A 22,911-nucleotide genomic window follows, 5' to 3' on the forward strand; every position below is an offset into this window, starting at 1 on the left:
GTTGGAGAGCGTGTAAGGCACCTGAATGCGCACAAGGGACCCGCTGAGCTCCATCGGCAGGTCCTGAGGGAGCTGGCAGACGAAGTTGCTAGGCCACTAGCCATGGTTTTGGAAAAATGGTGGCAGTCAGGTGAAGTCCTGGATGACTGGGCAATGCAAGGCAAGAGACCAGCAGGACTGGCCCCACCACTGAGCCCTGGGCGACACCACCGGTGACCGGCCATCAGGTGGATGTCAGTCCGGTCACCGCCACCCCCTGGGAGCCGCCATCCCGTCCCCCCAGGCAGGGCCAGCGGAGAGCCCGAAGTGCCTCCCTGAAGAGAGAGGGCCGCTGTGCTGAGACAGCTGTAGGTGAGGGCTTGACTCGCCAGCGCTCCAAAGACTGTCTGTCCCACGCCAGCAAGTCGTCCTCCAAGCAGGTGGCCCCCCTGACGGCCTGCAGTTGCCCCAAGTTCTTCTTTGGGCTTTGTCTTGTTGGAAAAAGGCCTCTTCCTTCAAGTGCAGCTGCAGGTGGTAAGGCCACGTGCCAGCCTGCCCCCAGCAGCTCAGTCCGTGGAGGTGGAGGTGGACGTGGCCGATGAAGAGTCCCAGGGCTCTGACCATGCCTCAGATGGGAGGGAGCCAGAGCTACTTGCTGCGCCACTACTGCAGCTTTGGGGTGTGTTTTCTGGGCCTTGGCAGCGCTCTAAGAGGCTGGAGATGTCCCAGAGGCTCTGGTCCTCAGAGCAGGCCCCCTCCTTGCTCTGTGGCAGGGGCAGGAGCGTCTGCGCTGCTGCCCCTGCCCCCTGCCCCCTGCCAGCTTCCAGCTGGCTGGGCGAGAGGCTGGGGGGGCGGCAGGGGCTGCGCAGGGCAGCTGCCTGGCTCTCTGCCCCTGCTGCTGGGGCTGCTGCCAGCATGGCTGCGTCCATGCCTTGAGCCGGGTGCCGCTGTTCCCCCGGCCGCCGACCCCGTCGCCGGATCACAGCTGCAATCCTGCTCAGGGTGGCACGTGCCGTGCGCTGCAGCGTGTCCAGCACGGCGGGGCAGCAGCCTGTGGGGCGCTGCGGGGCAGCAGCCGTTGGCCGGCTGTGCCTGGGAGCCGCCGGGGCAGGAGATGTGCCGCGCGGGTCCCCGACTGCCTCTTGGGCCGCCTCTGCGCAGATGACGCAGGGACATTTGGGCCCTTCCTGGCCAGCAGGCTGAGGCTCCAGCAGCACCGGAATGAGGGAGGGCTTGACCCAGATGGTGTAGATTTGGACGCCATCCCCTTTCTTCTCTGACAGCTCCTCCTCGTGGCTGTTTTCTTCAGGGGACAGAGGTGGGTCTGCGTTTGCTTGCCCTGCAGAGTCCCTGGAGACGTGCGGGAGCCCTGCCCACTGCCCACTGGGAGCTGACAGCTGGCTTGGCGAGGGGCTGGGGGGGCAGGCGTCCGGGCTCGGGGCCTGTGGCCTAATGTAAGGGCTGCTGCTGCCACGAACTGGGGCACGGGCTCTGGCTGTGGGCGCTTGAAGGTCCCAGGGCTCTGACCATGCCTCCCGTGGCATGGGCACGGGGAGCCTCTTTTCTCTACGCCTGCAGCTTTGGTCTCCGCTGCGTTCTTCTTGGGGCAGCTCGAGGAGGCTGCAGATGTCTGAGAGCTCCTCGCAGCAGGCCCCATCCTTGGTCGGTGCCACTGGCAGGACGGCCTTGGCTGCTTTCCCTGCCCACTGGCCACTGAGAGCTTCCAGGTCACTTGGCAAGGGGCTGAGGGCGCAGCGGTCTGGAAAGCCGTCCGGGGTGGGGGGCTTTGCCCTGGTGTAAGAGCTTGTGAGGCTGAGCCCTGGGCCATGGCCTGTGGTTGCAGCTGCTTGAGAGCTCCCGGGCTCTGCCCAGGCCTGGCGTGGGAGGGACACTGAGCTGCATTGCTGCCCACTACTCCAGCTTTCCTCTGTGTTTTCATCCCCTGTTGACAGCTGGAGGAGGCTGGAGATATCCCAGAGACTCTCATCCTCAGAGCAGGTCTCGTCCTGGCTCTCTGCCACTGGCAGCACTGCCCCCGCTGCTGCCCCGGCCCACTGCCCACTGAGGGCTTCCAGATGGCTTGGGAAGGGGCTGGGGGGACAGCAGGGGCTTTGCAGGGCAGAGTCCTGCCTCTCTGACCCTGCTGCTGCGGATGTTCCTGCTCTGGCTGCCTCCCTACCTTGTTCCACCTCCGTCTGGGGCTCCGGCTTCTGGCCACGCCGCCGCATCCCGACCGCCAGCCTGCTGCGGGCGGCGCGTGCCACGCGCTGCAGGGTGCCCAGCACAGCGCGGCCGCGGCCTCTGGGGCTGCGCGGGGCAGCTGCCTGGCTCTCCGCCCCTGCTGCTCTCACCTGCTCAGCCACGGCAGCAGCAGAAGAGGCGCTCTTCTCCTCTTCCTGCGCTGCTGCCTGCGTCTGCCAGTTGTCCACCTGCGGTGAGGAGGAGGAGGAGAAGGCGGTGTGGGATGGAGGCGATTGCCATGGCACATCAGGCCTCTGCGTGCCCGCAAGCCCAGCCCTGGTGCCAAGGCAGCTCTCTGCTCCCCCATCCTTCACCGTGTGCTTCCTCTGCAAGCTCGACAGCCACTTGCGCTGCTGCAAGGTGGTGAACTTCTTCATCTTGCAAATCTTTCGCGTCGGCTACTTCCTCTGCCGCTGAGGTCTCCGAGAGAGATGCTGCCTCGTGAGACAGATGCTCTCCTGGGAGAAAGAGGGTACTGCAGGGCTCTGCCCTCCTTAAATAGCCTCCCGGGCAGGGCGGGGCCCTGCACTGTCACAATGGCCCGCGGGCTCAAGGAGGCCCCGCATCACAAAGGGCCCGGCAACGCACCACCGCTGTCACAATGGGCCATTTCCCGGCGCCCCGAGGACAGCAGCGCAGGGGGCACACAACTGGCTGCGGCTGGCTGCAACTACTTGCAACCGGCTGTGCCCGGCACAAGGCTCCCCCGCTTTCCCCTCACAGACGCTCCAGCCGGCCCCAGCCAACAGCTCCCGCACGGCCCCGCTGTCCGCGGCCTCCCCGCACTTCAGCCTTGGCTGCATCCCGCAGCTGGCGCTGCCACCGCCCTGGGCAGCCAGCCCTGGCCGCGGGATGTCCCAGGCTCAGAGGGAGAAGTTACTTGTGGCAAGAATTACCTTGCTAAGCTTTTGGGCTTGCCAACCAGCATGCCCTTCTGTGCAGAAGTTTCAATAAATCAAAGCTCTCGACCGTGTGTGTGTGGATCGGCCTCTTGCACCCTGCAGGAAAGACCCCGCTTTGGGACAACAGGGGGGTCCTGGGGACTTGCTGGGGCAGGACATGTGCTGTGCAGCTCAGCGTCTCTGCTCACACTGCTGGGGGAACTGGGCCCCTCCTGGCAAGCCCCCAGTGCAGGGCTTCAGCAACACCGCCGCCTACAAGGGCCCAACCCAGACAGCGTGCCCTTGGCTGGCTTTCCTGCTTTCCTGAGACAACTCTTTCTCCTTGCTTCTTCCCCATGGCCCACCACTTGCTCTGGGATTTCTTGCCCTTGGCACCGCTCGAGGAGGCTGGAGATGTCCCAGAGCCACTGGCATCAGGCCTCATCTGGGCTCTGGGCCACTGGCAGCACTGCCTCCACTGCTGCCCCTGCCCACTGCCCACTGAGAGCTTCCAGCGGCCTTGAGGACGGCCTGGAGGTCCAGCAGGAAAAATTCGGGCAGAGAGGGAGCCTTTGCCCTGACGGGAGGGCTTCTGGTGGGGAGAGCTGGGTCATGCACTGGGGGGCTGCACTCTGGAAGGTGCCAGGGCTCTGCCCATGCCTGGCGCTGGAAGGCAACTCAGCTCCCCTCCTGCCCAGTGCTCCAGCTTGGCTGTGTGTTTTCTTCCCCTTGGGACAGTTGTAGCAGCATGCACATGGAAACAAAGTAACCAGAGGGTAGAACAGCCTAGCTCTCACTGCTAGATGCAGGGCAGGTCCACCTAACAAGAAGCCCCAGAGGGCAGAGCCAGCAGCACCAAAGGGCTGCCTGGTGCTGCTTTTCTTTGCTCTGGCCTCCTGTGGCCACTGCCGCCCCTCAGGCAGCGCTTCCAGGGTGCCAGCCATTCTCCGACTGGCTTAGGGGCTGCGGGGGCTGTGTTGTGGGGCGGTGCTCCCGGGCTGCTTTTGGCTTCCAGCTGCTGCAGGCAGCAGCTCCAAGAGCCTCCCAAGGAGGCTCCAAGGGGCTGCATTGGGGCAGGGCATCCTTCCAGCGGCCTGACATTCCACCTCTCCATTCGCCACACGGACACACTTGACTTGCTCTGAGCCAATACCAAGAGAAGAATGCAGCGTCTCCCAGCTGCCAGCCTGCTCAGGCTCACCCCTGCCCCGCGCTGCAGCGTGCCCAGCCCAGCGTGGCCGCGGCCTCTGGGGCGCTGCGGGGCAGCTGCCTGGCTCCCTGCCCCTGCTGCTCTCGCCTGCTGGCACAAGGCAAGAGACTCTTCCGGCCTTGCCCCCTCTGCTGCCTCGGCAGCCAGAGGCGTGCGCTGCTCCTCTGCCTCTGGAGCTCCTTGACTTCCTTAGGAGAAAGGCAACTGAGCAAAACACCCAAACCTCAGTGTGTTATCGACACCGTTCTCATTCCAAATGCAAACGACAGCACTGGAGCAGCTCCTGAGAAGAAATGAACTCTCCCCTAGCTAAAAGCAGGACCAAAGGGGAAATCACAGCTGACAAATTTGGTGGCTTTCTGGGACGGGGCTACAGCCTTGCTGGCAACTAGTCCAAGTAGTTTTGAAATGGTCGTCCCTTAGAGACGTCCCTCACATTGCTAACAAAGCCAAGAGAACATAGCACGTCACCTCTGCGTTTATCCTCCACCACTGGCACACGTGGGACCCCGCTCTGAAGGGACCCGTCAGACGCTTGCACTGCATTTGCACCCAGCACCGGCAACTCTCCTTGACAGAGATGGCAATCTTGGCCTCTGGGAAGCCCCCCGGCAGATAGTCCCGTTCCTCTTCCCTGCCAGAACCCTGCAAGACAAATTGGAAGAGCACTTTGGATTTCAGAAAGAATAGGAAGCAGCTCCAAAGCATCTCAGGCTTGGCAGGCCCTTAAGTCAACTGTGGAAACCGCACCATGAATTTGGTCTTCGGGTGAAAGGCAAACCAAGCTGGCCTTGGCCTCAGCAGGCAACAGGGAGATGAAAAAGACCTAAAGCAGGGGCAGGTTAAAGCCATCCTCACAAGCCCAAGGGTTCAATCGCCCGCTCTTGACATAGAGAAGAGCTTTTAGCAGACCTTGGGAAATGAGCCCTGGCGGCCAGCAAGTGTAGATCAGAGCCAGTGCAAGGACACGTGTCTCTCCAGTGAGCAGAATGGGAGCCCAGGGAAGAAACAGCTTGCTGCAATTGCTTCAGCCAACCAAAGCAGCAAATGTGACTGCAGATGAGAGAGGGGATCTGAGGGATCTGGGATGCCAGCAGAAGCAGATCAAGGCCGTCCCTGAAGCAGCAAGTTAGGAGCTGTCAGCCACAGCAACAGCCTTTTGGGTCAAACAGCTGACTGCTCTTGCACAGCAGCTTCTGTTCTCGCATGATGCTGGTTGTCACTTTCCTATTGCTTTGTAGAGAAGAAAGGTCCATCCTGCCAGAAGGTGCTCTGCTTGGGCAAAGAGGCTATGGCAGAAAGCCCAAGAGTCTTGAGCTTCTTTTAGGATCAAAAGCAAGAGTGTCATGCAAGAGCCACTTGCTAGTCAGTGTTTTGAAAGGTAACTACTCCGTCTGTATGTGACTTCCAAAAGAGTAAGAAAGAGCAAAGGGTAAGAAAGAAGAGAAGGCAAGAAAAGCCAAAAGGAGGGAGAAGAACTTGAGGGAAAGGGCATCACTTTAGTTTGTTGGGAGAAGAAGTCCATGAGCTTTCTGCTGACTTTCAAAGCAGCAGGTGCCCGGCCCTCTCCTCTGCGTTCCTCCTGGCCCTCTCTCCAGCACGCTGCCTCACGTCCGACGACGACGACGTCTGCGTGCGGCAGGCAACGGGGGCTTGCCCGGCGGCTTCAGAGCAGGCAGATGGCCCAACAGCCTGCCGCCCCTTCCACTCAGCCCTCTCTGGCACCGCCGGCCGGGATCCCCCCAACTCACAGGCCCAGCCCCGCATGGCCACACTGCCCCAGCCCACGGCAGGACTTCCCCCTCTCGTCCCCGCACCCCTCCCGCCCCAGGCAGCGCCCTTCTCCTTCGCCCCACCCAACTGGCCCCGGCAACTGAAAGGCTTGGCTCTTCAGGAGGTTCTTTTCCCCCCAAATCAAGGAGCGCTGCTTCTTGGTCAAAGCAGTAGTTTTATTTCAAGAAAGGCCTCTCGATAGTCTGTTGTCCTTTAGCAGCGGCCCAGCCCCGCAAGACACGTCTTCCAAGAACTCCTCCTTCGAAAATGGAGGGCAGGAGCACACCAACCTCAGGAGATCCTGAGAAACAAACTTGTGCTTCCAAGAAGGAAAGACCCACTGGCTGGCTGTTCCCCAGCTCTGCTTCCAGACGTCCCTGTGCCGCCTTCAGCCTCCAGGACAGCTCTATTGCACCCACCCGCGCCAAGGGACACCGCTCAGCTGCCTAAGGAACAAGTCCTAGCCCAAGCCCGAAATATGATTCTCTTTCAAAACACAAGCTTCCTGAGCCTTTTCTGTGGAAACCAATCTTTATTTTAAACTTCCCCAAGTCTACCTTAAGCACTAGGCTCTCCTAGGTCAGCGCCCATGCTAAAGCACCGCTGGTAATTTTTGTCATGAAGCGGGACTAGAAAGCATGAGGCGGCCTTTAGCTTGTCCTTTGAAATTCAAGTGGAGAGCACTAGGAAGACCTAGCCCTACTTTATCCTATGGGACTTAACTGGACTAATTCTTGCCTACCCCTACTTGAAGCTACAGAACTTAACGGGACTTCTCCTAGTTGAGGGAATGGAAACAAGGACAGGTGGCCTGGGAGGATGGGGACAAGGGGAGGGAAACTGGGGACAAGGGGAGGGAAACTGGGGACAAGGGGAGGGAAGCTGGGGACAAGGGTGGGAAAGCCAAGGCCCAGCTCGACTTGAGTCTGGCCAGAGCTCTCCAGGAGAACAAGAAGGGCTTCTAAGGCTATCTTTCTAAAGAGCGCCTAGGGATAAGGTGGGCCCTCTCCAGGAGGAACTGGCAGACGTGGCTATCCGGCACAAAGAGAAGGCTGAGGCTCTCGATGTCTTCTGTGCTTCAGCCTTGGACAGCAAGTGCTGCAGCCACGCCGCCCGAGTGGAGAAAGGCAAAGGCAGGGACTGGCAGAAGAAGAGCCCAAGTCCCCTGCAGCAGAGGATCAGGTTGGAGAGCGTGTAAGGCACCTGAATGCGCACAAGGGACCCGCTGAGCTCCATCGGCAGGTCCTGAGGGAGCTGGCAGACGAAGTTGCTAGGCCACTAGCCATGGTTTTGGAAAAATGGTGGCAGTCAGGTGAAGTCCTGGATGACTGGGCAATGCAAGGCAAGAGACCAGCAGGACTGGCCCCACCACTGAGCCCTGGGCGACACCACCGGTGACCGGCCATCAGGTGGATGTCAGTCCGGTCACCGCCACCCCCTGGGAGCCGCCATCCCGTCCCCCCAGGCAGGGCCAGCGGAGAGCCCGAAGTGCCTCCCTGAAGAGAGAGGGCCGCTGTGCTGAGACAGCTGTAGGTGAGGGCTTGACTCGCCAGCGCTCCAAAGACTGTCTGTCCCACGCCAGCAAGTCGTCCTCCAAGCAGGTGGCCCCCCTGACGGCCTGCAGTTGCCCCAAGTTCTTCTTTGGGCTTTGTCTTGTTGGAAAAAGGCCTCTTCCTTCAAGTGCAGCTGCAGGTGGTAAGGCCACGTGCCAGCCTGCCCCCAGCAGCTCAGTCCGTGGAGGTGGAGGTGGACGTGGCCGATGAAGAGTCCCAGGGCTCTGACCATGCCTCAGATGGGAGGGAGCCAGAGCTACTTGCTGCGCCACTACTGCAGCTTTGGGGTGTGTTTTCTGGGCCTTGGCAGCGCTCTAAGAGGCTGGAGATGTCCCAGAGGCTCTGGTCCTCAGAGCAGGCCCCCTCCTGGCTCTGTGGCAGGGGCAGGAGCGTCTGCGCTGCTGCCCCTGCCCCCTGCCCCCTGCCAGCTTCCAGCTGGCTGGGCGAGAGGCTGGGGGGGCGGCAGGGGCTGCGCAGGGCAGCTGCCTGGCTCTCTGCCCCTGCTGCTGGGGCTGCTGCCAGCATGGCTGCGTCCATGCCTTGAGCCGGGTGCCGCTGTTCCCCCGGCCGCCGACCCCGTCGCCGGATCACAGCTGCAATCCTGCTGAGGGCGGCACGTGCCGTGCGCTGCAGCGTGTCCAGCACGGCGGGGCAGCAGCCTGTGGGGCGCTGCGGGGCAGCAGCCGTTGGCCGGCTGTGCCTGGGAGCCGCCGGGGCAGGAGATGTGCCGCGCGGGTCCCCGACTGCCTCTTGGGCCGCCTCTGCGCAGATGACGCAGGGACATTTGGGCCCTTCCTGGCCAGCAGGCTGAGGCTCCAGCAGCACCGGAATGAGGGAGGGCTTGACCCAGATGGTGTAGATTTGGACGCCATCCCCTTTCTTCTCTGACAGCTCCTCCTCGTGGCTGTCTTCTTCTGGGGACAGCGGTGGGTCTGCGTTTGCTTGCCCTGCAGAGTCCCTGGAGACGTGCGGGAGCCCTGCCCACTGCCCACTGGGAGCTGACAGCTGGCTTGGCGAGGGGCTGGGGGGGCAGGCGTCCGGGCTCGGGGCCTGTGGCCTAATGTAAGGGCTGCTGCTGCCACGAACTGGGGCACGGGCTCTGGCTGTGGGCGCTTGAAGGTCTCAGGGCTCTGACCATGCCTCCCGTGGCATGGGCACGGGGAGCCTCTTTTCTCTACGCCTGCAGCTTTGGTCTCCGCTGCGTTCTTCTTGGGGCAGCTCGAGGAGGCTGCAGATGTCTGAGAGCTCCTCGCAGCAGGCCCCATCCTTGGTCGGTGCCACTGGCAGGACGGCCTTGCTGCTTTCCCTGCCCACTGGCCACTGAGAGCTTCCAGGTCACTTGGCAAGGGGCTGAGGGCGCAGCGGTCTGGAAAGCCGTCCGGGCTGGGGGGCTTTGCCCTGGTGTAAGAGCTTGTGAGGCTGAGCCCTGGGCCATGGCCTGTGGTTGCAGCTGCTTGAGAGCTCCCGGGCTCTGCCCAGGCCTGGCGTGGGAGGGACACTGAGCTGCATTCCTGCCCACTACTCCAGCTTTCCTCTGTGTTTTCATCCCCTGTTGACAGCTGGAGGAGGCTGGAGATATCCCAGAGACTCTCATCCTCAGAGCAGGCCTCGTCCTGGCTCTCTGCCACTGGCAGCACTGCCCCCGCTGCTGCCCCGGCCCACTGCCCACGGAGGGCTTCCAGATGGCTTGGGAAGGGGCTGGGGGGACAGCAGGGGCTTTGCAGGGCAGAGTCCTGCCTCTCTGACCCTGCTGCTGCGGATGTTCCTGCTCTGGCTGCCTGCATACCTTGTTCCACCTCCGTCTGGGGCTCCGGCTTCTGGCCACGCCGCCGCATCCCGACCGCCAGCCTGCTGCGGGCGGCGCGTGCCACGCGCTGCAGGGTGCCCAGCACAGCGCGGCCGCGGCCTCTGGGGCTGCGTGGGGCAGCTGCCTGGCTCTCCGCCCCTGCTGCTCTCACCTGCTCAGCCACGGCAGCAGCAGAAGAGGCGCTCTTCTCCTCTTCCTGCGCTGCTGCCTGCGTCTGCCAGTTGTCCACCTGCGGTGAGGAGGAGGAGGAGAAGGCGGTGTGGGATGGAGGCGATTGCCATGGCACATCAGGCCTCTGCGTGCCCGCAAGCCCAGCCCTGGTGCCAAGGCAGCTCTCTGCTCCCCCATCCTTCACCGTGTGCTTCCTCTGCAAGCTCGACAGCCACTTGCGCGGCTGCAAGGTGGTGAACTTCTTCATCTTGCAAATCTTTCGCGTCGGCTACTTCCTCTGCCGCTGAGGTCTCCGAGAGAGATGCTGCCTCGTGAGACAGATGCTCTCCTGGGAGAAAGAGGGTACTGCAGGGCTCTGCCCTCCTTAAATAGCCTCCCGGGCAGGGCGGGGCCCTGCACTGTCACAATGGCCCGCGGGCTCAAGGAGGCCCCGCATCACAAAGGGCCCGGCAACGCACCACCGCTGTCACAATGGGCCATTTCCCGGCGCCCCGAGGACAGCAGCGCAGGGGGCACACAACTGGCTGCGGCTGGCTGCAACTACTTGCAACCGGCTGTGCCCGGCACAAGGCTCCCCCGCTTTCCCCTCACAGACGCTCCAGCCGGCCCCAGCCAACAGCTCCCGCACGGCCCCGCTGTCCGCGGCCTCCCCGCACTTCAGCCCTGGCTGCATCCCGCAGCTGGCGCTGCCACCGCCCTGGGCAGCCAGCCCTGGCCGCGGGATGTCCCAGGCTCAGAGGGAGAAGTTACTTGTGGCAAGAATTACCTTGCTAAGCTTTTGGGCTTGCCAACCAGCATGCCCTTCTGTGCAGAAGTTTCAATAAATCAAAGCTCTCGACCGTGTGTGTGTGGATCGGCCTCTTGCACCCTGCAGGAAAGACCCCGCTTTGGGACAACAGGGGGGTCCTGGGGACTTGCTGGGGCAGGACATGTGCTGTGCAGCTCAGCGTCTCTGCTCACACTGCTGGGGGAACTGGGCCCCTCCTGGCAAGCCCCCAGTGCAGGGCTTCAGCAACACCGCCGCCTACAAGGGCCCAACCCAGACAGCGTGCCCTTGGCTGGCTTTCCTGCTTTCCTGAGACAACTCTTTCTCCTTGCTTCTTCCCCATGGCCCACCGCTTGCTCTGGGATTTCTTGCCCTTGGCACCGCTCGAGGAGGCTGGAGATGTCCCAGAGCCACTGGCATCAGGCCTCATCTGGGCTCTGGGCCACTGGCAGCACTGCCTCCACTGCTGCCCCTGCCCACTGCCCACTGAGAGCTTCCAGCGGCCTTGAGGACGGCCTGGAGGTCCAGCAGGAAAAATTCGGGCAGAGAGGGAGCCTTTGCCCTGACGGGAGGGCTTCTGGTGGGGAGAGCTGGGTCATGCACTGGGGGGCTGCACTCTGGAAGGTGCCAGGGCTCTGCCCATGCCTGGCGCTGGAAGGCAACTCAGCTCCCCTCCTGCCCAGTGCTCCAGCTTGGCTGTGTGTTTTCTTCCCCTTGGGACAGTTGTAGCAGCATGCACATGGAAACAAAGTAACCAGAGGGTAGAACAGCCTAGCTCTCACTCCTAGATCCAGGGCAGGTCCACCTAACAAGAAGCCCCAGAGGGCAGAGCCAGCAGCACCAAAGGGCTGCCTGGTGCTGCTTTTCTTTGCTCTGGCCTCCTGTGGCCACTGCCGCCCCTCAGGCAGCGCTTCCAGGGTGCCAGCCATTCTCCGACTGGCTTAGGGGCTGCGGGGGCTGTGTTGTGGGGCGGTGCTCCCGGGCTGCTTTTGGCTTCCAGCTGCTGCAGGCAGCAGCTCCAAGAGCCTCCCAAGGAGGCTCCAAGGGGCTGCATTGGGGCAGGGCATCCTTCCAGCGGCCTGACATTCCACCTCTCCATTCGCCACACGGACACACTTGACTTGCTCTGAGCCAATACCAAGAGAAGAATGCAGCGTCTCCCAGCTGCCAGCCTGCTCAGGCTCACCCCTGCCCCGCGCTGCAGCGTGCCCAGCCCAGCGTGGCCGCGGCCTCTGGGGCGCTGCGGGGCAGCTGCCTGGCTCCCTGCCCCTGCTGCTCTCGCCTGCTGGCACAAGGCAAGAGACTCTTCCGGCCTTGCCCCCTCTGCTGCCTCGGCAGCCAGAGGCGTGCGCTGCTCCTCTGCCTCTGGAGCTCCTTGACTTCCTTAGGAGAAAGGCAACTGAGCAAAACACCCAAACCTCAGTGTGTTATCGACACCGTTCTCATTCCAAATGCAAACGACAGCACTGGAGCAGCTCCTGAGAAGAAATGAACTCTCCCCTAGCTAAAAGCAGGACCAAAGGGGAAATCACAGCTGACAAATTTGGTGGCTTTCTGGGACGGGGCTACAGCCTTGCTGGCAACTAGTCCAAGTAGTTTTGAAATGGTCGTCCCTTAGAGACGTCCCTCACATTGCTAACAAAGCCAAGAGAACATAGCACGTCACCTCTGCGTTTATCCTCCACCACTGGCACACGTGGGACCCCGCTCTGAAGGGACCCGTCAGACGCTTGCACTGCATTTGCACCCAGCACCGGCAACTCTCCTTGACAGAGATGGCAATCTTGGCCTCTGGGAAGCCCCCCGGCAGATAGTCCCGTTCCTCTTCCCTGCCAGAACCCTGCAAGACAAATTGGAAGAGCACTTTGGATTTCAGAAAGAATAGGAAGCAGCTCCAAAGCATCTCAGGCTTGGCAGGCCCTTAAGTCAACTGTGGAAACCGCACCATGAATTTGGTCTTCGGGTGAAAGGCAAACCAAGCTGGCCTTGGCCTCAGCAGGCAACAGGGAGATGAAAAAGACCTAAAGCAGGGGCAGGTTAAAGCCATCCTCACAAGCCCAAGGGTTCAATCGCCCGCTCTTGACATAGAGAAGAGCTTTTAGCAGACCTTGGGAAATGAGCCCTGGCGGCCAGCAAGTGTAGATCAGAGCCAGTGCAAGGACACGTGTCTCTCCAGTGAGCAGAATGGGAGCCCAGGGAAGAAACAGCTTGCTGCAATTGCTTCAGCCAACCAAAGCAGCAAATGTGACTGCAGATGAGAGAGGGGATCTGAGGGATCTGGGATGCCAGCAGAAGCAGATCAAGGCCGTCCCTGAAGCAGCAAGTTAGGAGCTGTCAGCCACAGCAACAGCCTTTTGGGTCAAACAGCTGACTGCTCTTGCACAGCAGCTTCTGTTCTCGCATGATGCTGGTTGTCACTTTCCTATTGCTTTGTAGAGAAGAAAGGTCCATCCTGCCAGAAGGTGCTCTGCTTGGGCAAAGAGGCTATGGCAGAAAGCCCAAGAGTCTTGAGCTTCTTTTAGGATCAAAAGCAAGAGTGTCATGCAAGAGCCACTTGCTAGTCAGTGTTTTGAAAGGTAACTACTCCGTCTGTATGTGACTTCCAAAAGAGTAAGAAAGAGCAAAGGGTAAGAAAGAAGAGAAGGCAAGAAAAGCCAAAAGGAGGGAGAAGAACTTGAGGGAAAGGGCATCACTTTAGTTTGTTGGGAGAAGAAGTCCATGAGCTTTCTGCTGACTTTCAAAGCAGCAGGTGCCCGGCCCTCTCCTCTGCGTTCCTCCTGGCCCTCTCTCCAGCACGCTGCCTCACGTCCGACGACGACGACGTCTGCGTGCGGCAGGCAACGGGGGCTTGCCCGGCGGCTTCAGAGCAGGCAGATGGCCCAACAGCCTGCCGCCCCTTCCACTCAGCCCTCTCTGGCACCGCCGGCCGGGATCCCCCCAACTCACAGGCCCAGCCCCGCATGGCCACACTGCCCCAGCCCACGGCAGGACTTCCCCCTCTCGTCCCCGCACCCCTCCCGCCCCAGGCAGCGCCCTTCTCCTTCGCCCCACCCAACTGGCCCCGGCAACTGAAAGGCTTGGCTCTTCAGGAGGTTCTTTTCCCCCCAAATCAAGGAGCGCTGCTTCTTGGTCAAAGCAGTAGTTTTATTTCAAGAAAGGCCTCTCGATAGTCTGTTGTCCTTTAGCAGCGGCCCAGCCCCGCAAGACACGTCTTCCAAGAACTCCTCCTTCGAAAATGGAGGGCAGGAGCACACCAACCTCAGGAGATCCTGAGAAACAAACTTGTGCTTCCAAGAAGGAAAGACCCACTGGCTGGCTGTTCCCCAGCTCTGCTTCCAGACGTCCCTGTGCCGCCTTCAGCCTCCAGGACAGCTCTATTGCACCCACCCGCGCCAAGGGACACCGCTCAGCTGCCTAAGGAACAAGTCCTAGCCCAAGCCCGAAATATGATTCTCTTTCAAAACACAAGCTTCCTGAGCCTTTTCTGTGGAAACCAATCTTTATTTTAAACTTCCCCAAGTCTACCTTAAGCACTAGGCTCTCCTAGGTCAGCGCCCATGCTAAAGCACCGCTGGTAATTTTTGTCATGAAGCGGGACTAGAAAGCATGAGGCGGCCTTTAGCTTGTCCTTTGAAATTCAAGTGGAGAGCACTAGGAAGACCTAGCCCTACTTTATCCTATGGGACTTAACTGGACTAATTCTTGCCTACCCCTACTTGAAGCTACAGAACTTAACGGGACTTCTCCTAGTTGAGGGAATGGAAACAAGGACAGGTGGCCTGGGAGGATGGGGACAAGGGGAGGGAAACTGGGGACAAGGGGAGGGAAACTGGGGACAAGGGGAGGGAAGCTGGGGACAAGGGTGGGAAAGCCAAGGCCCAGCTCGACTTGAGTCTGGCCAGAGCTCTCCAGGAGAACAAGAAGGGCTTCTAAGGCTATCTTTCTAAAGAGCGCCTAGGGATAAGGTGGGCCCTCTCCAGGAGGAACTGGCAGACGTGGCTATCCGGCACAAAGAGAAGGCTGAGGCTCTCGATGTCTTCTGTGCTTCAGCCTTGGACAGCAAGTGCTGCAGCCACGCCGCCCGAGTGGAGAAAGGCAAAGGCAGGGACTGGCAGAAGAAGAGCCCAAGTCCCCTGCAGCAGAGGATCAGGTTGGAGAGCGTGTAAGGCACCTGAATGCGCACAAGGGACCCGCTGAGCTCCATCGGCAGGTCCTGAGGGAGCTGGCAGACGAAGTTGCTAGGCCACTAGCCATGGTTTTGGAAAAATGGTGGCAGTCAGGTGAAGTCCTGGATGACTGGGCAATGCAAGGCAAGAGACCAGCAGGACTGGCCCCACCACTGAGCCCTGGGCGACACCACCGGTGACCGGCCATCAGGTGGATGTCAGTCCGGTCACCGCCACCCCCTGGGAGCCGCCATCCCGTCCCCCCAGGCAGGGCCAGCGGAGAGCCCGAAGTGCCTCCCTGAAGAGAGAGGGCCGCTGTGCTGAGACAGCTGTAGGTGAGGGCTTGACTCGCCAGCGCTCCAAAGACTGTCTGTCCCACGCCAGCAAGTCGTCCTCCAAGCAGGTGGCCCCCCTGACGGCCTGCAGTTGCCCCAAGTTCTTCTTTGGGCTTTGTCTTGTTGGAAAAAGGCCTCTTCCTTCAAGTGCAGCTGCAGGTGGTAAGGCCACGTGCCAGCCTGCCCCCAGCAGCTCAGTCCGTGGAGGTGGAGGTGGACGTGGCCGATGAAGAGTCCCAGGGCTCTGACCATGCCTCAGATGGGAGGGAGCCAGAGCTACTTGCTGCGCCACTACTGCAGCTTTGGGGTGTGTTTTCTGGGCCTTGGCAGCGCTCTAAGAGGCTGGAGATGTCCCAGAGGCTCTGGTCCTCAGAGCAGGCCCCCTCCTGGCTCTGTGGCAGGGGCAGGAGCGTCTGCGCTGCTGCCCCTGCCCCCTGCCCCCTGCCAGCTTCCAGCTGGCTGGGCGAGAGGCTGGGGGGGCGGCAGGGGCTGCGCAGGGCAGCTGCCTGGCTCTCTGCCCCTGCTGCTGGGGCTGCTGCCAGCATGGCTGCGTCCATGCCTTGAGCCGGGTGCCGCTGTTCCCCCGGCCGCCGACCCCGTCGCCGGATCACAGCTGCAATCCTGCTGAGGGCGGCACGTGCCGTGCGCTGCAGCGTGTCCAGCACGGCGGGGCAGCAGCCTGTGGGGCGCTGCGGGGCAGCAGCCGTTGGCCGGCTGTGCCTGGGAGCCGCCGGGGCAGGAGATGTGCCGCGCGGGTCCCCGACTGCCTCTTGGGCCGCCTCTGCGCAGATGACGCAGGGACATTTGGGCCCTTCCTGGCCAGCAGGCTGAGGCTCCAGCAGCACCGGAATGAGGGAGGGCTTGACCCAGATGGTGTAGATTTGGACGCCATCCCCTTTCTTCTCTGACAGCTCCTCCTCGTGGCTGTCTTCTTCTGGGGACAGCGGTGGGTCTGCGTTTGCTTGCCCTGCAGAGTCCCTGGAGACGTGCGGGAGCCCTGCCCACTGCCCACTGGGAGCTGACAGCTGGCTTGGCGAGGGGCTGGGGGGGCAGGCGTCCGGGCTCGGGGCCTGTGGCCTAATGTAAGGGCTGCTGCTGCCACGAACTGGGGCACGGGCTCTGGCTGTGGGCGCTTCAAGGTCCCAGGGCTCTGACCATGCCTCCCGTGGCATGGGCACGGGGAGCCTCTTTTCTCTACGCCTGCAGCTTTGGTCTCCACTGCGTTCTTCTTGGGGCAGCTCGAGGAGGCTGCAGATGTCTGAGAGCTCCTCGCAGCAGGCCCCATCCTTGGTCGGTGCCACTGGCAGGACGGCCTTGGCTGCTTTCCCTGCCCACTGGCCACTGAGAGCTTCCAGGTCACTTGGCAAGGGGCTGAGGGCGCAGCGGTCTGGAAAGCCGTCCGGGGTGGGGGGCTTTGCCCTGGTGTAAGAGCTTGTGAGGCTGAGCCCTGGGCCATGGCCTGTGGTTGCAGCTGCTTGAGAGCTCCCGGGCTCTGCCCAGGCCTGGCGTGGGAGGGACACTGAGCTGCATTCCTGCCCACTACTCCAGCTTTCCTCTGTGTTTTCATCCCCTGTTGACAGCTGGAGGAGGCTGGAGATATCCCAGAGACTCTCATCCTCAGAGCAGGCCTCGTCCTGGCTCTCTGCCACTGGCAGCACTGCCCCCGCTGCTGCCCCGGCCCACTGCCCACGGAGGGCTTCCAGATGGCTTGGGAAGGGGCTGGGGGGACAGCAGGGGCTTTGCAGGGCAGAGTCCTGCCTCTCTGACCCTGCTGCTGCGGATGTTCCTGCTCTGGCTGCCTGCATACCTTGTTCCACCTCCGTCTGGGGCTCCGGCTTCTGGCCACGCCGCCGCATCCCGACCGCCAGCCTGCTGCGGGCGGCGCGTGCCACGCGCTGCAGGGTGCCCAGCACAGCGCGGCCGCGGCCTCTGGGGCTGCGCGGGGCAGCTGCCTGGCTCTCTGCCCCTGCTGCTCTCACCTGCTCAGCCACGGCAGCAGCAGAAGAGGCGCTCTTCTCCTCTTCCTGCGCTGCTGCCTGCGTCTGCCAGTTGTCCACCTGCGGTGAGGAGGAGGAGGAGAAGGCGGTGTGGGATGGAGGCGATTGCCATGGCACATCAGGCCTCTGCGTGCCCGCAAGCCCAGCCCTGGTGCCAAGGCAGCTCTCTGCTCCCCCATCCTTCACCGTGTGCTTCCTCTGCAAGCTCGACAGCCACTTGCGCGGCTGCAAGGTGGTGAACTTCTTCATCTTGCAAATCTTTCGCGTCGGCTACTTCCTCTGCCGCTGAGGTCTCCGAGAGAGATGCTGCCTCGTGAGACAGATGCTCTCCTGGGAGAAAGAGGGTACTGCAGGGCTCTGCCCTCCTTAAATAGCCTCCCGGGCAGGGCGGGGCCCTGCACTGTCACAATGGCCCGCGGGCTCAAGGAGGCCCCGCATCACAAAGGGCCCGGCAACGCACCACCGCTGTCACAATGGGCCATTTCCCGGCGCCCCGAGGACAGCAGCGCAGGGGGCACACAACTGGCTGCGGCTGGCTGCAACTACTTGCAACCGGCTGTGCCCGGCACAAGGCTCCCCCGCTTTCCCCTCACAGACGCTCCAGCCGGCCCCAGCCAACAGCTCCCGCACGGCCCCGCTGTCCGCGGCCTCCCCGCACTTCAGCCCTGGCTGCATCCCGCAGCTGGCGCTGCCACCGCCCTGGGCAGCCAGCCCTGGCCGCGGGATGTCCCAGGCTCAGAGGGAGAAGTTACTTGTGGCAAGAATTGCCTTGCTAAGCTTTTGGGCTTGCCAACCAGCATGCCCTTCTGTGCAGAAGTTTCAATAAATCAAAGCTCTCGACCGTGTGTGTGTGGATCGGCCTCTTGCACCCTGCAGGAAAGACCCCGCTTTGGGACAACAGGGGGGTCCTGGGGACTTGCTGGGGCAGGACATGTGCTGTGCAGCTCAGCGTCTCTGCCCACACTGCTGGGGGAACTGGGCCCCTCCTGGCAAGCCCCCAGTGCAGGGCTTCAGCAACACCGCCGCCTACAAGGGCCCAACCCAGACAGCGTGCCCTTGGCTGGCTTTCCTGCTTTCCTGAGACAGCTCTTTCTCCTTGCTTCTTCCCCATGGCACACCGCTTGCTCTGGGATTTCTTGCCCTTGGCACCGCTCGAGGAGGCTGGAGATGTCCCAGAGCCACTGGCATCAGGCCTCATCTGGGCTCTGGGCCACTGGCAGCACTGCCTCCACTGCTGCCCCTGCCCACTGCCCACTGAGAGCTTCCAGCGGCCTTGAGGACGGCCTGGAGGTCCAGCAAGAAAAATTCGGGCAGAGTGGGAGCCTTTGCCCTGACGGGAGGGCTTCTGGTGGGGAGAGCTGGGTCATGCACTGGGGGGCTGCACTCTGGAAGGTGCCAGGGCTCTGCCCATGCCTGGCGCTGGAAGGCAACTCAGCTCCCCTCCTGCCCAGTGCTCCAGCTTGGCTGTGTGTTTTCTTCCCCTTGGGACAGTTGTAGCAGCATGCACATGGAAACAAAGTAACCAGAGGGTAGAACAGCCTAGCTCTCACTGCTAGATGCAGGGCAGGTCCACCTAACAAGAAGCCCCAGAGGGCAGAGCCAGCAGCACCAAAGGGCTGCCTGGTGCTGCTTTTCTTTGCTCTGGCCTCCTGTGGCCACTGCCGCCCCTCAGGCAGCGCTTCCAGGGTGCCAGCCATTCTCCAACTGGCTTAGGGGCTGCGGGGGCTGTGTTGTGGGGCGGTGCTCCCGGGCTGCTTTTGGCTTCCAGCTGCTGCAGGCAGCAGCTCCAAGAGCCTCCCAAGGAGGCTCCAAGGGGCTGCATTGGGGCAGGGCATCCTTCCAGCGGCCTGACATTCCACCTCTCCATTCGCCACACGGACACACTTGACTTGCTCTGAGCCAATACCAAGAGAAGAATGCAGCGTCTCCCAGCTGCCAGCCTGCTCAGGCTCACCCCTGCCCCGCGCTGCAGCGTGCCCAGCCCAGCGTGGCCGCGGCCTCTGGGGCGCTGCGGGGCAGCTGCCTGGCTCCCTGCCCCTGCTGCTCTCGCCTGCTGGCACAAGGCAAGAGACTCTTCCGGCCTTGCCCCCTCTGCTGCCTCGGCAGCCAGAGGCGTGCGCTGCTCCTCTGCCTCTGGAGCTCCTTGACTTCCTTAGGAGAAAGGCAACTGAGCAAAACACCCAAACCTCAGTGTGTTATCGACACCGTTCTCATTCCAAATGCAAACGACAGCACTGGAGCAGCTCCTGAGAAGAAATGAACTCTCCCCTAGCTAAAAGCAGGACCAAAGGGGAAATCACAGCTGACAAATTTGGTGGCTTTCTGGGACGGGGCTACAGCCTTGCTGGCAACTAGTCCAAGTAGTTTTGAAATGGTCGTCCCTTAGAGACGTCCCTCACATTGCTAACAAAGCCAAGAGAACATAGCACGTCACCTCTGCGTTTATCCTCCACCACTGGCACACGTGGGACCCCGCTCTGAAGGGACCCGTCAGACGCTTGGACTGCATTTGCACCCAGCACCGGCAACTCTCCTTGACAGAGATGGCAATCTTGGCCTCTGGGAAGCCCCCCGGCAGATAGTCCCGTTCCTCTTCCCTGCCAGAACCCTGCAAGACAAATTGGAAGAGCACTTTGGATTTCAGAAAGAATAGGAAGCAGCTCCAAAGCATCTCAGGCTTGGCAGGCCCTTAAGTCAACTGTGGAAACCGCACCATGAATTTGGTCTTCGGGTGAAAGGCAAACCAAGCTGGCCTTGGCCTCAGCAGGCAACAGGGAGATGAAAAAGACCTAAAGCAGGGGCAGGTTAAAGCCATCCTCACAAGCCCAAGGGTTCAATCGCCCGCTCTTGACATAGAGAAGAGCTTTTAGCAGACCTTGGGAAATGAGCCCTGGCGGCCAGCAAGTGTAGATCAGAGCCAGTGCAAGGACACGTGTCTCTCCAGTGAGCAGAATGGGAGCCCAGGGAAGAAACAGCTTGCTGCAATTGCTTCAGCCAACCAAAGCAGCAAATGTGACTGCAGATGAGAGAGGGGATCTGAGGGATCTGGGATGCCAGCAGAAGCAGATCAAGGCCGTCCCTGAAGCAGCAAGTTAGGAGCTGTCAGCCACAGCAACAGCCTTTTGGGTCAAACAGCTGACTGCTCTTGCACAGCAGCTTCTGTTCTCGCATGATGCTGGTTGTCACTTTCCTATTGCTTTGTAGAGAAGAAAGGTCCATCCTGCCAGAAGGTGCTCTGCTTGGGCAAAGAGGCTATGGCAGAAAGCCCAAGAGTCCTGAGCTTCTTTTAGGATCAAAAGCAAGAGTGTCATGCAAGAGCCACTTGCTGGTCAGTGTTTTGAAAGGTAACTACTCCGTCTGTATGTGACTTCCAAAAGAGTAAGAAAGAGCAAAGGGTAAGAAAGAAGAGAAGGCAAGAAAAGCCAAAAGGAGGGAGAAGAACTTGAGGGAAAGGGCATCACTTTAGTTTGTTGGGAGAAGAACTCCATGAGCTTTCTGCTGACTTTCAAAGCAGCAGGCGCCCGGCCCTCTCCTCTGCGTTCCTCCTGGCCCTCTCTCCAGCACGCTGCCTCACGTCCGACGACGACGACGTCTGCGTGCGGCAGGCAACGGGGGCTTGCCCGGCGGCTTCAGAGCAGGCAGAGGGCCCAACAGCCTGCCGCCCCTTCCACTCAGCCCTCTCTGGCACCGCCGGCCGGGATCCCCCCAACTCACAGGCCCAGCCCCGCATGGCCACACTGCCCCAGCCCACGGCAGGACTTCCCCCTCTCGTCCCCGCACCCCTCCCACCCCAGGCAGCGCCCTTCTCCTTCGCCCCACCCAACTGGCCCCGGCAACTGAAAGGCTTGGCTCTTCAGGAGGTTCTTTTCCCCCCAAATCAAGGAGCGCTGCTTCTTGGTCAAAGCAGTAGTTTTATTTCAAGAAAGGCCTCTCGATAGTCTGTTGTCCTTTAGCAGCGGCCCAGCCCCGCAAGACACGTCTTCCAAGAACTCCTCCTTCGAAAATGGAGGGCAGGAGCACACCAACCTCAGGAGATCCTGAGAAACAAACTTGTGCTTCCAAGAAGGAAAGACCCACCGGCTGGCTGTTCCCCAGCTCTGCTTCCAGACGTCCCTGTGCCGCCTTCAGCCTCCAGGACAGCTCTATTGCACCCACCCGCGCCAAGGGACACCGCTCAGCTGCCTAAGGAACAAGTCCTAGCCCAAGCCCGAAATATGATTCTCTTTCAAAACACAAGCTTCCTGAGCCTTTTCTGTGGAAACCAATCTTTATTTTAAACTTCCCCAAGTCTACCTTAAGCACTAGGCTCTCCTAGGTCAGCGCCCATGCTAAAGCACCGCTGGTAATTTTTGTCATGAAGCGGGACTAGAAAGCATGAGGCGGCCTTTAGCTTGTCCTTTGAAATTCAAGTGGAGAGCACTAGGAAGACCTAGCCCTACTTTATCCTATGGGACTTAACTGGACTAATTCTTGCCTACCCCTACTTGAAGCTACAGAACTTAACGGGACTTCTCCTAGTTGAGGGAATGGAAACAAGGACAGGTGGCCTGGGAGGATGGGGACAAGGGGAGGGAAACTGGGGACAAGGGGAGGGAAACTGGGGACAAGGGGAGGGAAGCTGGGGACAAGGGTGGGAAAGCCAAGGCCCAGCTCGACTTGAGTCTGGCCAGAGCTCTCCAGGAGAACAAGAAGGGCTTCTAAGGCTATCTTTCTAAAGAGCGCCTAGGGATAAGGTGGGCCCTCTCCAGGAGGAACTGGCAGACGTGGCTATCCGGCACAAAGAGAAGGCTGAGGCTCTCGATGTCTTCTGTGCTTCAGCCTTGGACAGCAAGTGCTGCAGCCACGCCGCCCGAGTGGAGAAAGGCAAAGGCAGGGACTGGCAGAAGAAGAGCCCAAGTCCCCTGCAGCAGAGGATCAGGTTGGAGAGCGTGTAAGGCACCTGAATGCGCACAAGGGACCCGCTGAGCTCCATCGGCAGGTCCTGAGGGAGCTGGCAGACGAAGTTGCTAGGCCACTAGCCATGGTTTTGGAAAAATGGTGGCAGTCAGGTGAAGTCCTGGAGGACTGGGCAATGCAAGGCAAGAGACCAGCAGGACTGGCCCCACCACTGAGCCCTGGGCGACACCACCGGTGACCGGTCATCAGGTGGATGTCAGTCCGGTCACCGCCACCCCCTGGGAGCCGCCATCCCGTCCCCCCAGGCAGGGCCAGCGGAGAGCCCGAAGTGCCTCCCTGAAGAGAGAGGGCCGCTGTGCTGAGACAGCTGTAGGTGAGGGCTTGACTCGCCAGCGCTCCAAAGACTGTCTGTCCCACGCCAGCAAGTCGTCCTCCAAGCAGGTGGCCCCCCTGACGGCCTGCAGTTGCCCCAAGTTCTTCTTTGGGCTTTGTCTTGTTGGAAAAAGGCCTCTTCCTTCAAGTGCAGCTGCAGGTGGTAAGGCCACGTGCCAGCCTGCCCCCAGCAGCTCAGTCCGTGGAGGTGGAGGTGGACGTGGCCGATGAAGAGTCCCAGGGCTCTGACCATGCCTCAGATGGGAGGGAGCCAGAGCTACTTGCTGCGCCACTACTGCAGCTTTGGGGTGTGTTTTCTGGGCCTTGGCAGCGCTCTAAGAGGCTGGAGATGTCCCAGAGGCTCTGGTCCTCAGAGCAGGCCCCCTCCTTGCTCTGTGGCAGGGGCAGGAGCGTCTGCGCTGCTGCCCCTGCCCACTGCCCCCTGCCAGCTTCCAGCTGGCTGGGCGAGAGGCTGGGGGGGCGGCAGGGGCTGCGCAGGGCAGCTGCCTGGCTCTCTGCCCCTGCTGCTGGGGCTGCTGCCAGCATGGCTGCGTCCATGCCTTGAGCCGGGTGCCGCTGTTCCCCCGGCCGCCGACCCCGTCGCCGGATCACAGCTGCAATCCTGCTGAGGGTGGCACGTGCCGTGCGCTGCAGCGTGTCCAGCACGGCGGGGCAGCAGCCTGTGGGGCGCTGTGGGGCAGCAGCCGTTGGCCGGCTGTGCCTGGGAGCCGCCGGGGCAGGAGATGTGCCGCGCGGGTCCCCGA

This window comes from Pseudopipra pipra, chromosome 5 (genome assembly GCF_036250125.1).
Source record: "Pseudopipra pipra isolate bDixPip1 chromosome 5, bDixPip1.hap1, whole genome shotgun sequence".
Lineage (NCBI taxonomy): Eukaryota > Metazoa > Chordata > Aves > Passeriformes > Pipridae > Pseudopipra > Pseudopipra pipra.